The sequence below is a fragment of the Canis lupus genome, chromosome 19 (assembly GCF_003254725.2).
Source record: "Canis lupus dingo isolate Sandy chromosome 19, ASM325472v2, whole genome shotgun sequence".
Lineage (NCBI taxonomy): Eukaryota > Metazoa > Chordata > Mammalia > Carnivora > Canidae > Canis > Canis lupus.
In genome coordinates this window covers 21,418,139-21,434,689 of record NC_064261.1, presented here as the reverse complement: position 1 = coordinate 21,434,689, position 16,551 = coordinate 21,418,139, and the positions used below count along the sequence as shown (strand labels likewise).

Sequence of the window (16,551 nt, the reverse complement as noted above, 5' to 3'; positions counted from 1 at the left end):
TCTAGGCATTGGCAACACAAAAATGAATGAGATTTCTGAAATCTCAAATCAGTTCAATCCTGAAATCTCACTCAAATCTTATAGGGAAGACAGACATGCACCAGACAATTCTGAGGCATGAACACAGGCAGCCATCAGGGAAAGCATAAAGGTTCTAGCATCTTGCTCTTGAAAAATCTTAATTTCTCAATAGTATCCTGGAAAAATGACTCTTAGAGTTGGAGGTAGAGAAGAAATAAAAGAAGTGTTTACCACCTTGTGGGGTGAGAGGCAGTTAGGTAATGAAACCTTGGGCTAAAGAGGGAAGTCAAGTCTTTTAAAGCAAGCCCAAAATAAATTAAAATAAAACATAAACTAAAATATAGAAAAACAAAAGTCCCAGGTAGAATGTCTAGCCCTATTTAAGACCTCCCCCAACCCCACCGTGGGGACCGTGGCAAATAATGTGGGTGGAGGAGGAGCTTCTCCATGCAGTGCAACCTGAGAAATCAGGACAATTGCTCCCTATGCTCCTAAGGAACATGGCCCTCTTGGTTGCGCCAGCAGAAATTTAATTTTCTATCCAATTTCTTTTAAAATGTGAACACCTGTGGGAGAGCATGCATGTGAGATATCATTCCCTTGTTCTGTATTAGTGGCATTTTGTCTTGGAATTGGAAGCCTCCGGAGCAGGCTGCAGATCTAAGGACAAGAAGCAATAAGAGGACTGAGGATGAGGGGACAACCCTCTCTTCCTAAGGCCTGGCCTGACCACTTACTACCTCTGCCCATTCTGTCATGAATTATCTCCTCTTTCGGCTGGGCAGTGAGCTTTCCTTCTCACTGGCCATTCTCTATATTCAACTCATAATGCTATCTTTGACCCCTCCACCCTAGTCACTCTTGACTCCCATGGATCCTACCTGTGTACCAGCTACCTGGACAAACCAGAGAAGAGGGTGTTTCTTTTGCCGGCTAGCTTAGCCTTGGCCTCAAACCAACCCCTTTTGGCCCAGGAAGCTCTCTTACAGCACACCTGCTCCAAGCAAACTCTCCCCATGCAGACTCTCACCGCTTGTACTCCGCATCACTTTTTCCTCCTTATCTCCAACCCACCTCCACTCAAGGGCCACCCTCCAAGTGTAGAGACTCTGACCCATAATTACCTCTTCCTCTTCAGAATCTCTGTAGCATTCACTATGGCAAAAGCCTTGGAAAAGAGGATACCTTCCAAAGACAACTCATGCACAACTGTAGTCTCTGTTTGATGAATTCCAAACCAGTAAAGCAAAAGCCCAATCTCTTAAGTCACTTAACCTTGAATATCATATATCTGGACTGTGCTGCCCACAACTACTTTTACTGAAGCAATATACGTCTATTTTACATGCCCTTATTCCTTCAAGATTTTGGTTCCTAACTTACCACTAACTCTCCCCAATGCCAATTGTGTCCTAATTCTTGGCAATTTCAATATACTTCTAGAAAATTCTTTGTGTCAAGCCCTGTGTTTAGTGTTTTACAAATACTATGTTATTTTATCTTCACAACTCATTTATCAAAGGAGGAAAATGAGAATTGGAGCAAGTAAGCAATCTGCCTAATTCCCCACAACTATTTAGTGAAGGTGAGCAGCTCATATCATAAAGCCTATGGTCTTGACTGTTATGCTGTGTTGCCTTCCACTGGTAGAACATGTACCTTTTCTTGGAAGGAGTTGAGAATAGGTAACTCAAATAGAAGAGGGAGTTTGGGGTTTTCTTTTACTTCTATCACTGTTCCTGGTCTGCTTTCATATCTCCAATGCAAGCTATTGCCTTCTATTGTTAGTTAATTCCTGGATGCTTGTATTGCGATGTATTTCCCCCTTAGGACTGCTTTTGCTGCATCCCAAAGATTTTGGATGGTTGTATCTTCATTCTCATTAGTTTCCATGAATCTTTTTAATTCTTCCTTAATTTCCTGGTTGACCCTTTCATCTTTTAGCAGGATGGTCCTTAACCTCCACGTGTTTGAGGTCCTTCCAAACTTCTTCTTGTGATTTAGTTCTAATTTCAAGGCATCATGGTCTGAGAATATGCAGGGGATGATCCCAGTCTTTTGGTATCAGTTCAGACCCGATTTGTGACCCAATATGTGGTCTATTCTGGAGAAAGTTCCATGTGCACTTGAGAAGAATGTGTATTCAGTTGAGTTTGGATGTAAAGTTCTGTAGATATCTGTGAAATCCATCTGGTCCAGTGTATCATTTAAAGCTCTCGTTTCTTTGGAGATGTTGTGCTTAGAAGACCTATCGAGTATAGAAAGCGCTAGATTGAAGTCACCAAGTATAAGTGTATTATTATCTAAGTATTTCTTCACTTCGGTTAATAATTGATTTATATATTTGGCAGCTCCCACATTCGGAGCATATATATTGAGGATTGTTAAGTCCTCTTGTTGAATAGATCCTTTAAGTATGGTATAGTGTCCCTCTTCATCTCTCACTACAGTCTTTGGGGTAAATTTTAGTTTATCTGATATAAGGATGGCTACCCCTGCTTTCTTTTGAGGACCATTCGAATGGTAAATGGTTCTCCAACCTTTTATTTTCAGGCTGTAGGTGTCCTTCTGTCTAAAATGAGTCTCTTGTAGACAGCAAATAGATGGGTCCTGCTTTTTTATCCAGTCTGAAACCCTGCACCTTTTGATGGGGTCATTAAGCCCGTTCACATTCAGAGTTACTATTGAGAGATATGAGTTTAGTGTCATCATGATATCTATTCAGTCCTTGTTTTTGTGGACTGTTCCACTGAACTTCTTCTTAAAGGGGAATTTTAAGAGTCCCCCTTAAAATTTCTTGCAGAGCTGGTTTGGAGGTCACATATTCTTTTAGTTGCTGCCTGTCTTGGAAGCTCTTTATCTCTCCTTCCATTTTGAATGAGAGCCTTGCTGGATAAAGTATTCTTGGTTGCATGTTCTTCTCATTAGGGCCCTGAATATATCCTGCCAGCCCTTTCTGGCCTACCAGGTCTCTGTGGAGAGGTCTGCTGTTACCCTCATACTCCTCCCCATAAAAGTCAGGGATTTCTTGTCTCTTGTTGCTTTAAGGATCTTCTCTTTATCTTTGGAATTTGCAAGCTTCACTATTAAATGTCGAGGTGTTGAACGGTTTTTATTGATTTTAGGGGGGGATCTCTCTATTTCCTGGATCTGAATGCCTGTTTCCCTTCCCAGATTAGGAAAGTTTTCAGCTAGAATTTGTTCAAATACATATTCTGGCCCTCTGTCACTTTCGGCGCCCTCGGGAACACCAATTAAACGTAAGTTTTTCTTCCTCAGGCTGTCGTTTATTTCCCTTAATCTATCTTCATGGTCCTTTAATTGTTTGTCTCTTTTTTCCTCAGTTTCCCTCTTTGCTATCAACTTGTCTTCTAGGTCACTCACTCGTTCTTCCACCTCGTTAACCCTCGTCGTTAGGACTTCTAGTTTGGATTGCATCTCATTCAATTGATTTTTAATTTCTGCCTGGTTAGCTCTAAATTCTGCAGTCATGAAGTCTCTTGAGTCCTTTATGCTTTTTTCTAGAGCCACCAGTAGCTGTATAATAATGCTTCTGAATTGGCTTTCTGACATTGAATTGTAATCCAGATTTTGTAACTCTGTGGGAGAGAGGACTGTTTCTGATTCTTTCTTTTGAGGTGAGGTTTTCCTTCTAGTCATTTTGCTCAGTGCAGAGTGGCCAAAAGCAAGTTGTATTGGGAAAAGGAGAAAAAGAGAGGAGAGAAAGAAGGAAAGAAAAGAGAAAGAGAAAAAAAAGGAAGAAATAAAACGAAAAAAAAGAAGAAAAAGAGAAAGAAAAAGAAAGAAAGGAGAAAAAAGGGGGGTGGGGCAAGGAAACAAATGAAAAAGCAAAACAAAACAAAACAAAACAAAACAAAACAACAACCAAAAAATACCCCACGGGGTAGTATCTTCTGATTCTTTATACTTTAAGTCCCTTGGCTTCCCCTGGAACTGGTCCGTCTAGATGGTCTTCTGGGGGAGGGGCCTGTTGTGGGGATTTTCAGGTGTTAGCAGTTGGGGGAGCTGCTGTGCCCCTTGCCTGGTGCAGGGCTCAGTGGGGGTTGTTTACCCCGTGAGGCCCGAGGAGCAACAGCCCTAGTGGCGGGGCCAGCTCTGCAGCCCTGGAGTCAGCTCTGGCAGGAACTCCGGAGCTCTCTGTCTACAGGGCCTGGAGGCTCCGGGGCGGGGCCGCTGATCTGCTCAGCTCGGGCCAGGAGCGTCCTCGCTGTCCTGGGCCCTCCCGGCCTCTGCCTGTCCCGGGGGAGGCCGGATCCTGGGCTGTGTCCCGGCGCCCTGTGCTCCGGAACCTGCGCTGTTGGATTCGCGCTCCCTCCGAAGCCCCCTCCGCGGAGTCCCCCCACCCCGAGCCCCCTGAGCTGCTCCGGGTCCCGCCGTGCGCGCTGCAGCCCTTAGGGAGCTCGGCGCACTCTCCCGGGGCGCAGGTGCCTGTTAGTGTCCCCGGGAGCCCGAGGGCATCCCCGCCCTCCTGGGGTCCTGCTCTAACTCCCTGCGAGCCCTTTCCGCCCGGGAAGGTCGGTGCAGCTCCTGCGTCTCCGGGACGGGGCTCTCCTGTCCTGGGGACACTCGCCCCGGCCTCAGCCCGGCTCCTCGCGGGGCCCCTCCCCCTTGGAGGCCTTTTGTTTCTTTATTTCTTTTTTCCCCGTCTTCCTACCTTGATAGAAGCGCAAACTCTTCTCACTGGAGCATTCCAGGTGTTCTCTCTTTAATTCTCAGGCCGAATTCATAGATTTTCAGGATAATTTGAAGGTTTTCTAGGTAATTTGGTGGAGACAGGTGATTTGGAGACCCTACTCTTCTGCCATCTTGCCCCTCCTCCCTCTGAATCTATAAATCTTAAAAGCTCAGTAAACTCCAAGTAGTTTAAACATAAAGAGACCCACACTAAGACAAACTATAATCAAATTGTTGAAAGTCAAATATAAAGTATCTTGAAAGCAGCAAGGGAGAAGTGATTTATCATGTACCAAAGACTTCTAATAAGATTATCAGCCATTTACAGAGACTCTGGACCAGAGATAGTATATTTAAAGTGTTGAAAGAAAGACACTATAAATGAATAATTTTATATATGGCAAAGTTGAATTTCACAATTGAGGGAGAAATTAGGCATGCTTATATAAAAAAATTGATGGACTTCAATACTGCTAGACATATCTTACAGAAATAATTAACAGAGTGCTCAGGTTAAAATAAGAGGAAACTATGCATTAACCCAAAATCACATGAAGAGGGACACCTGGGTGGCTCAGCGGTTGAGCGTCTGCCTTTGGCTCAGGGCATGATCCTGGAGTCCTGGATCGAGTTCTGCATCCGGCTCCCTGCACGGAGCCTGCTTCTCCCTCTGCCTATGTCTCTGCCTCTCTCTCTATGTCTCTCATGAATAAATAAATGAAATCTTTAAAAAAAACCACACACACAAGAAGATATAAAGATCTCCAATAAAGGTAAACATATGAGTGTAACAGTATTATTGTAATCCTAGTTTGTAATTTGTATTTTAATTTTCTACGAGTTTAAAAGACAAAAGCATAAAAATAGTTAAAATCAATATTACCAGACACACAATGTATAAATATGTAATTTGTGACACCAAAACATAAAGAGGGTAGAGAGAGCACTACTGGAATCAGTCCAAATTAGATAAATATAACTATAGGGTATTATAGGTAATCTCCATTTAGCCATACAGAAAATATCCATAGAGTAGCCACAAATGGAAATGAGAAGGGAATCAAAATGTGTCACTATAAAAAAAGCAATTAAACACAAAAAAAGTAATGAAGGAAATGAAAAACAAAAAGGTTACAAGACATACAGAAAATAAACATCAAAATGGCAAAAGTAAGACTCTCCTTGTCAGAAATTTAATGTAATGGCTTAGACTTTTCAATCAAGAGGCACTTGAATGGCAAAATTGGTTAAAAAACAACAATAACTCCATAATCCAACTGTATGATGTCTACAAGAGACTCACTTAAGACTGAAAGTCACAAATAGGGTGAGTGTGAAAGGATGGAAAAATGTTTTCCATGCAAATACTAACCAAAGGAGAGCTAACGTGACTACTAATTTAGATAAAATAGACTTTAAGTAAAGAACTGCTACAAAAACAAAAATATTAGAGATTGATAAAAGGATCAATCCACCAAGAAAATATAACAATTTTAACATATATGCATCAAGTATCAGGACCCTAAATCTATGAAGCAGACATTATAGATTTGAAGGGAGAAATGGGGACATTGAATAATGAAGACTTCAAAACATCATTTTTAATATGGTAGAACCAATGGGAGATCAATAAGGAAATAGAGGACTTGAACAAAACCATAGACTAATTAAACATAACAGAAATATACTGAACATCCAAGAACAGCAGAATACGTATTTTCTCAGTGCACATAGAAAATTCTCCAAGAGGGACCGTATGTTATATCACAAAATGAGTCAATACATTTTAAAAGTTTTCAATCATAAAAAATATTCATGTCTATCACAGTAGATAAAAATCAATAACAACAACTAGATTTACAAATATGGGGAAATTAAACAACACATTCTTTTTTCTTTTTAGATTTTATTTATTAATATTATTTATATTGTTTATTTATATTATTTATTTGAGAGAGATAGAGAGCATGAGCATAGTGATGGAGAAGCAGGGGCTTGATCCCAGGACCCCTAGATCATGACCTGAGCTAAAGACCAATGCTTAACTAACTGAGCCACCAGTTGCCCCTAAACAACACATTCTTTTTCTTTTTTTTTTTTTTTTCAAAAACAACACATTCTTAACCAATGGGTCAAAGAAGAAATCAGAAGGGAAATTAGAGAACACAAGCAGTCTCCACTTATAGTGGTTCAACTTACAATTTTTCAAGTGTATCATGATGCAAAAGTGATATGCAGTCAGTAGAAACCATACTTTGATGTTTGAATTTTGATCTTTTCTTGAGCTCATTATATATGATACTATTAATACTCTTGTGATGCTGGAGAGTGGCACCCAGTCACAGCTCCCAGTCAGCCCTGTGATCATGAGGGTAAACAACCAATATAATTACAAACATTCTGTACCCATACAACTATGGTTTTCATTTTCAGTTAAGTGATCAAGAAATTATATGAGATATTCGACACTTTGTTATAAAAGAGACTTTATGTTAGATGATTTTGCCTAAATGTACACTAATGTAAGTGTTCTAAGCATATTTAAGGTAGTCTAGGCTAAGCTACAATGCTCAGTAGGTTAGGTATATTAAATGTCTTTTTGAATTATGGTACTTCCTTTGTTTTTTAAAAGTTTTAATTTTAATTCCAGTTAGTTAACATATAGTATTTTATTACTTTCAGGTGTACAATTCAATACTTCCATACATCACCCTGTGTGCTCATCATGACAAGTGCACTCCTTAATCTTCATCACTTATTTAACCCATCCCCCTACGTCTCCCCTCTGGTAACTATCAGTTTGTTCTCTATAATTAAAGGTCTGTTTCTTGATTTCTCTCTCTCTCTCTCTTAAATTTTCCTTCTCACTTTTTTTTCTCAAATTCCACATTTGAGTGAAATCATATGGTATTTATCTTTCTTTGACTTATTTTGCTTAGCAGTATACTCTCTAACTTCATCCATGTTGTTGCAAATGGTAAGATTTCATTCGTTTTTATGGCTGAATACTTTTCCAGTGTGTATGTGTGCGTGTATATATGTGTGTGTGTATATATATGTATACATGTATATATCACAACATCTTTATCCATTCATCAATCAATGGGCACTTGGGCTGCTTCTATATCTTAGCTATTGTAAATAATGTTGGTATAAACATAGGGATGTATGTATCCTTTGAGTGTTCTTGTATTCTTTGGGTAAACACCCAGTAGTGTAATTTCTGGATCATAAGGTAGTTCTATTTTTAATGTTTGAGGAACCTCCATACTGTTTTCCACAGTGGGTGCACAAGTTTGTATTCCCACCAACAGGGCAAGAGCATTCTCCTTTCTCCTTGCCAATACCTGTTGTTTCTTGTGTTGTTAATTTTAAGCCATTCTGACAGATGTGAAGAGATATCTCATTGTAGTTCTGATTTGCATTTCCCTGATGATAAGTGATGTTGAGCATCTTCTCATGTATCTGTGATCATCTGTATGTCTTCTTTAGAAAAGTGTCTGTTCATGTCTTCTTCCCATTTTTCAATTGGATTATTTGGGTTTTGGGTATTGAATTTTATAAGCTCTTCATGTATTTTGGATACTAACCCTTTGTTGAATATGTCATTCACAAAAATCTTCTTCCATTTAAATTATGATACTTTCAGCTTATGATGGGTTTATTGGGATATAACCCTATTTTAAGTTGAGAACGATCTGTGTACATTGAGACAAATGAAAGCAAAAACACAAAATACCAAAATCTATGAGATATAGAGAAAGCAATGATATGAAGGGAATTTATAGCTATAAATGTACACATGAAAAAAAGTATTAAGTCAATAACCTAATTTCATGTCTTAAGAAAAAGAAAAGCAAATTAAACCCAAAACTGGCAGAGGGATTAAGATTCATATTACTAAAATCAGAAATAAAAACAAAACACTACTACTGAGGTTACAGAAATAAAAAGAATGTGATTTTTTATATTAACATATTAAACTAAATGAAGCAAATTCCTAAAAACACACAATGCACCAAAACTGAATCAAGAAAAGAAAAACATCTGAGTAGACTTATAACTAGTAAAGAGATTAAATCAATAGACACAACCTTCTAACAACAACAAAAAGCTAAAACAAAATGGCTTTACTAGTGAAGAGTACCAAACATTTCAAGAAGAATAAACACAAATCCTTTTCAAACTTTTCAAAATACTGAAGAGGAGGAAACACATCCTAACTCATTCTATGAAGCCAGGAGTACCTTGACACTCAAACCAGACAGACAATACAAGAGAACTACAGACCAATATTCCTTATAAATGTTGTAAAAACCTTCAATAAAATACTAGCCAAGTGAATTCAGCAGCATATTAAAAAGACTGTGTATCGTGACCAAATGAAATTTATCCCCAGAATATAATAATGATTCAAGTGAAAACTGATTCAGGAAAATCAATTATTAGAATGAAGGGGAAAGAACATATGATCATCTCAACCAATGCAGAAAGAGTATTTGACAAAATTCAATATCCCTTCTTCACAAAAAAATAAAACAAACTCAATAAACCAGGAATATAAGGAAACTTCCTAAAGATGATGTGAAAAACCCAGATGTAACATCATACTCAGTGGTCAAAGATTAAAATTATTTCCCCCAAGATAGAAACAAAATAGAGATTCCCATTTTCTACATCTTCTATTCAACATAGTCCTGGAAATCCCTGCAAGAGCAAATTGGCAAGAAGAAAAAATAAAAGGGATTAATATTGAAAAGGGAGAAATAAAATTATCTTTGTTTACACATAATACGACTTTATATATTCCAAATACACATGCACACACACACAACCATTAACATTAATAAACAAATTAGCAATTCAACAAAAAATAAACCAATATTGTGGGATACAAAATTAACACAAAAAACTCAATTGCATTTCTATGCACTAATAACGAAAGATCCAAAACAAAACTAAGGAAACAATTCTATTTAAAATATCAAGAAAAAGATTAAAATACTTAGGAATAAGCTTGACCAATGGAATGAAAGGTTAATACAGTGAAAACTATATAACACTGCTGAAAGAAATTAAAGAAGGTGCCAATAAATGACATCTTATGTTCATAGACTAGAAGACTGAATATTCTTAAGATGACAAAACTACCTAAAATGATCTCCAGATACATTTAAAACCCAATCCTATCCTGATTGGGTTTTCCTATCAAAACCCAATGACTTCTTTTTGAAGAAATAGAAAAAACTATTTTAAAATTTTTATGAATTATCAAGGGACTCCAAATAGCCAAACAATCTTGAAAAAAAAAAAAGAACAAAGTTGGAGGTTTAATCAGGCTGAAATGTTATTACTGAGATGCAAAAAAAATGGAGGCTCTAACAAGGATAAACAAGGCAGAAAAGTGAACGATACATAGAAAACAAAATGATGGAGAATAAAGAAGATGAGAAAAAGAAAATCAACTACTTGATCATGAAAGGAGACTTCAAGAAAATGATATCATAAAGTGAGATAATATTCAAATAGGTGTCCCAGAAGATGAAGAGAGGGAAAGACAGGGGCAGAGGTTTATTTGAACATATTATAGCAGAGAACTTCCCTACCCTGGGGAAGGAAACAGGCATTCAAATCTAGGAGGCACAGAGAACAAAATCAATAAAAATAGGCCAACACCACAAAATGTAATAGTGAAACTGCCACATTTCAAAGATAAAGAGAAAATCCTGAAAGCAGCTGGGGACAAGGGGTCCTTAACCTACATGGGTAGACACCTAAGGCTAGTAGCACACCTGTCTACAGAGACTTGGTAGGACAGAAAGGACTGGCATGATATATTCAATGTATCAAATGGGAAAATATGCAGCCAAGAATACTTTATCCAGCAAGGCTGTCATTCAGAATATAGAAGGAGAGATGAAGAGTCTCCAAGATAAGCAAAAACAAAAGGAATTTGTGAATGGTAAACCAGCCCCTGCAAGAAATATTAAAGAGGATCTTTTGAGTGAAGAGAGAGCCCAAAAGTAACAAAGACCAGAAAAGAACAGAGATAATCTATAGAAATAGTAAATTTACAGGTAATACAATGGCACTAAATTCATATCTTTCAATAGTTACTCTGAATGGAAATGGACTAAATACACCAAATAAAAGACACAGGGTATCAGATTGGATTTAAAAATGAGATCTATCAATATGCTGTCTAAAAGAGACTGATTTTAGATCCAAAGACACCTTCAGCCTGAAAGTGAGGGTGTGGAGAACTATGTATCATGCTAATGGACATCAAAAGAAAGCTGGAGTAGCCATCCTTATATCAGACAAACTAGATTTTAAACCAAAGACTGTAATAAGGGGTGAAGGATACTATATCATAAGAGGGTATATCCAACAAGAAAATCTAACAATTGGGGTACCTGGGTGACTCAGTGGTTGAGTGTCGGTCTTTGGCTCAGGTCATGTGATTCTGGGGATCTTGGAATTAAGTCCTGCATCAGGCTCCCTGCTGGGAACCTGCTCGTCCCTCTGCCTGTGTCTCTGCCTCTCTGTGTGTCTCTCATCAATAAATAAATAAAATCTTTAAAAAAAGAAAATCTAACAAATGTAACTATTTATGCCCCCAACTTGAGACAGCCAAATATATAAGCCAATTAATAACAACAGTAAAGAAACTTATTGATAACAATACAATAACAGTAGGGGACTTAAACACCCCATTCCCAGCAATGCACAGATCATGTAAGCAAAAGATTAACAAGGAAACAAGGGTTTTGAAAGACACACTGAACCAAATGGACTTCATAGATATATTCAGAATATTTCATCCTAAAGTAACAGAATACACATTCTTCTCAAGTGCACATGGAACATTGTCCAGAACAGATCCCATACTGGATCACAAATCAGGTCAGAACCAAAAAAGACAGAGATCATACCATGTATATTTTCAGACCACAATGCTTTAAAACTTGAAATTAACCAGAAGAAAATGTTGGAAGGACCAGAAATACATGGAGGTAAAAGAGCATCCTACCAAAGAATGAATGGGTCAGTCAGGAAATTAAAGAAGAATTAAAAAATAAATGGAAGAAAAAAATACACGGAAGCAAATGAAAATGAAAACACGAAAGTTCAAAACCTTTGGAATGCAGCAAAGGTAGTCTTAAAAGGGAAGTATATAGCAATACAGGCCTTTATCATGAAACAAGAAAGGTTTCAACCACACAACGTCATCTTACACCTAAAGGAGATGGAAAAAGAACAGCAAAGAAGCCTAAATCCAGCAGGAGAAAAGAAATAATAAAGATTAGAACAGAAATCAGTGACATAGAAGTAAAAAAGACCCAGAAGAACAGATCAATGCAACTAGGAGCTGGTTCTTCGAAAGAATTAATAAGGTCAATAAACCCCTAGCCAGACTTATCAACAAGATAAGATGAAGGACCCAAATAAATAAAATCATGAATGAAAGAAGAGAGATCACAACCAACACTGAAGAAACACAAACAATTATAAGAAAATACTATGAGCAATTATATGCCAACAATTTGGCAATCTGGAAGAAACAGATGCATGTAAACGTGTAAAGTACCAAATGGAAACAGGAAGGAATAGAACACCTGAAAAGACTCATAACCAGCAATCAAATTGAAGCAGTAATCAAAAATCTCCCAACAAACAAGACTCCAGGGCTGGATGGCTTCCCAAGGGAATTCAACCAAACATTTATTTTTTTTAAAGATTTTTATTTATTTATTCACAAGAGATACAGAGAGAGAGAGAGAGAGAGAGAGAGAGTGCAAGAGAGAGAGCAGAGACACAGGCAGAGGGAGAAGTAGGGTCCATGCAGGGAGCCTGATGTGGGACTCGATCTCGGGACTCCAGGATCACCTCTGGGCTGAAGGCAGGCTTTAAACCATTGAGCCACCCAGGGATCCCTCAACCAAACATTTAAAGAAGAATTAATATCTATTCTTCTGAAAATGTTCCAAAAAAAAAATAGAAATGGAAGAAAGACTCCCGAATTCATTCTATGAGGCCAACATTACCTTGATCCCAAAAACAGACAAAGACCCCACCAAAAGGGAGAATTACAGACCAATATCCCTGATGAACATGGATACAAAAGTTCTCACTAAGATACTAGCCAATAGGATCCAACAATACATTAAGGGGATTATTCAACATGACCAAGGAAGATTTATTCCTGGGCTTCAAGAGTTGTTTAATATCCATAAAACAATCAATGTGACACATCACATTAGTAAAAGAAAGGACAAGAACCATATGATCCTCTCAATAGATGCAGAAAAAAGCATTTGACAAAATACAGCATCCTTTCTTCATAAAAACTCTGCAGGGATCCCTGGGTGGTGCAGCGGTTTAGCACCTGCCTTTGGCCGAGGGCGCGATCCTGGAGACCTGGGATCGAATCCCACATCGGGCTCCCTGCATGGAGCCTGCTTCTCCCTCTGCCTGTGTCTCTGCCTCTCTCTCTCTCTCTCTCTGTGACTATCATAAATAAAAAATTTAAAAAAAACTCTCTGCAGTGTAGAGATAGAGGGAATTTACCTCAATATAATAAAAAACATATATGAAAAACTCACAGTGAATATTATCCTCAAAAAGGAAATAAATAAGAGCTTTTCCCCTAAGATCAGGAACATGACAGGGATGCCCACTCTCACCACTGTTGTTCAGCATAGTACCAGAAGTCCTAGCCTCAGCGATCAGAGAACAAAAAGAAATAAAAGGCATTCACATTGGCAAAGAAGTCAAACTCTCCCTTTTCAAAGATGACATGATACTGTATATAGAAAACCCAAAAGACTCCACCCCAAGATTGCTAGAACTCATACAGCAATTCAGTAAAGTGGCAGTATACAAAAATCACTGCCCAGAAATCAGTTGCATTTCTATACACTGAGACTGAAGAAAGAGAAATTAAGGAATCAATCCCATTTACAGTTACACCAAAACCCATAAGATAGCTAGGAATAAACCTAACCAAAGTGGTAACAGATCTGTATTCTGAAAACTATAGAACACTCATAATAAACAATCCTAAAATTTGTATTGTACCTTTAAAGAACCCAAATAGCCAAAGTAATACTGATAAAGAAAACCAAAGCAGGAGGCATCACAATGCCAGACTTTAGGCTATATTACAAAGTTGTGATCATCAAGACAGTATGGTACCGGCATTAAAACAGACACATAGATCAATGGAACAGAATAGAGAACCCAGAAATTGGCCCTCAATTCTTTGTTCATCTAATTTTTGACAAAGCAGGGAAGAATATCCACTGGAAAAAGACAGTCACTTCAACAATGGAATATTGCTCAGCCATCAAAAAAGAATGATATCTTGCCACTTGCAAGGATGTGGATAGAACTAGGGGGTATTGTGCCAAGCAAAATAAGTTAGAGAAAGACAAATATCTCATGGTTTCATTCATATGTGGAAGTTAAGGAACAAAACAGATGAACAGGAGAAAGCAAGGAAAAATAAAATAATATGAAAATAGAGGGGGAGGCAAATCATAAGAGATACTTAATTATAGGAAACAAACTGAAAGTTACTGGAGGGGTGGTGGGTGGGGCAAGGAGGTAATTGAGTGATGGACATTAAGAAGGGCACTTGATGTACTGAGCACTGGGTGTTATGTGCAACTGCTGAATCATTAAATTCTACCCCTGAAACTAATAATACAGTATATATTAACTAAATTGAAGTTAAATAAACAATTTAAAAAATAATTTAAGAAAAATAATAGGACAATCCAAACACTTGAAAAACAAAACAACACATGTCTAAATAATCCAAGGCCAAAGAGGAAGTTTCAAGGAAAAAGTAAAAAAAAAAAAAATAACCAAATGAAGATGCAGCATATAATAGATTGTGGGACACAGCTAAAGTCATGCTGCGAGGGAAATTTATAGCATTAAATGAACATATTAGGAAAAAAGAAAGTCTCAATTTATTACCTACATTACATATCAAGAACTTAAAGAATAGCAAAATAAGTTTAAAGTAAGTAGGTAAATAAATAGTAATGAGCAGTAATCAATGAAGTAGAAAACAAAAACAAAGAAAATCAATGAAATAAAGAGCTGATCAAAAAGTCAATATAATTGACCAAGCTCTAACTGGACTGACAAAGAAAAATGAGGAAGATACAGATTATTGATATCAGGAATGAAACAGGGGATCCTGCAGGTATTAAAAAGATAAGAATACTACCAATAATTCTATACATATAAATTTGAGAACTTAGATGAAATGGATCCATTGATTAAAAGACACTACTATACAACCTAGCAATTGCACTTTTGGGCCTTTTTTCCAGAGAAATGAAAATTTACATTTACACAAAAACCTGTAAATTAATGCTCATAGCAACTTTATTCACAATAGTTCAAAATCAAAATAACTTAACATTCAGAGTAGATCAAAACTGGAAATGGCCTGGATTTCCTTGAACAAGTAAATAGTAAGACAAACCAGTACATCCATCCAATGAAATACCAGCCATTGCACACACAGCTTGGGTGCATTTGCAGAGAATTATGCTAAGTGAAAAAATCCAAACCTAAAGTATTACATACTGTATGAATCTACTTGTATAATATTCTTGGTTATTTTTTAAAGGTTTTTATCCAAGTTCCAATTAGTTAACATACAGTGTAATATTAGTTTCAGGAGTACAATATAGTGACTCGACACTTCCATACAACACCCAGTGCTCATCACAAGTGCTTCCTTAACTCCCATCACCTATTTCACCCATCCCTCCACCCAACTCCCCTCTGATAACCATCAGTGTGTTTTTTATAATTAGGAGTCTGTTTCTTGGTTTGCCTTTCTCTTTTTTCCTTTTATTCATTTGGTTTCTTAAATTCCTCATATGAGTGAAATCATATGGCATTTGTCTTTCTGTGACTTAGTTCACTTAGCATAATACTCTCTAGCTCTAACCATGTTACTGCAAATAGCAAGATATACAACATTCTTTTTAAAAAAATATGGAACACTTCAGGAATTTATGTGTCATTTTTGCACATGCTAATCTCTGTATCATTCCAATTTTAATAGATGTGCTGCTGAAGTAAGCACTATAATATTCTTAAAATGACAAAATTATAGAGATGGAGAACAGATTAGTGCTTATCAGTAGTTAAAGATGGGGGCATGAATGTAGCTATAAAGAAGCAACATGAGAGATCCTTATGGTGACAGAAGTATTGGGTGTCCTGATGGTATAAATGTCAACATCCTGGTTGTGATATTGTGCTATAGTTTTACAAAATGCTGTCACTGGGGGAAAGTGGGTGAAAGGCACATGGTAGCCCTCTGTATTATGTCTTCTAAGTTTTATGTGTATCCATGATAGCCTCACCCTCAAATTTAACTTAATTATAAAAATAAATCTTAATCCTACCCACTAGCTAATCTGAATTCTTAGGGTGCCCTTTAAGGAAGTTTCAGCGAATTTTGTCTCTATTTTCCATATAAGAAGGAGAAGGCACACATACATGTGAATTATGCTGAGGTCTCAGGTATGAGTGCTGAGGCTGGCCATGTTGGAAACACAACATGCAGATAGAATAACTTTTAGCTTTGCTCTGAGTCAACCTGCACATACCACAATTCCTCTGACCTACTCTTCCATCGCTTGGGGAGAAAACAGGATGACAAACTCTTGTAGTGCCCCCTTGTGGTTTGTCTGCTGAAAATAAGAATGAATGACTGGAATAGATCCTGTTCTCTGAGTGGAACTGAAATGCTGATTTTACAGATGGAACATCCCCAAGAGGCTGGTAACTTACTGGGGT

General features: G+C 37.5%; 1 pseudogene; it reads right to left on the bottom strand.

The window, feature by feature from the left end:
• Positions 1–15,735: 15,735 nt before the first annotated feature.
• On the bottom strand, positions 15,736–15,832 carry LOC112652484 (U6 spliceosomal RNA; annotated as a pseudogene).
• Between the last annotated feature and the right edge of the window lie 719 nt (positions 15,833–16,551).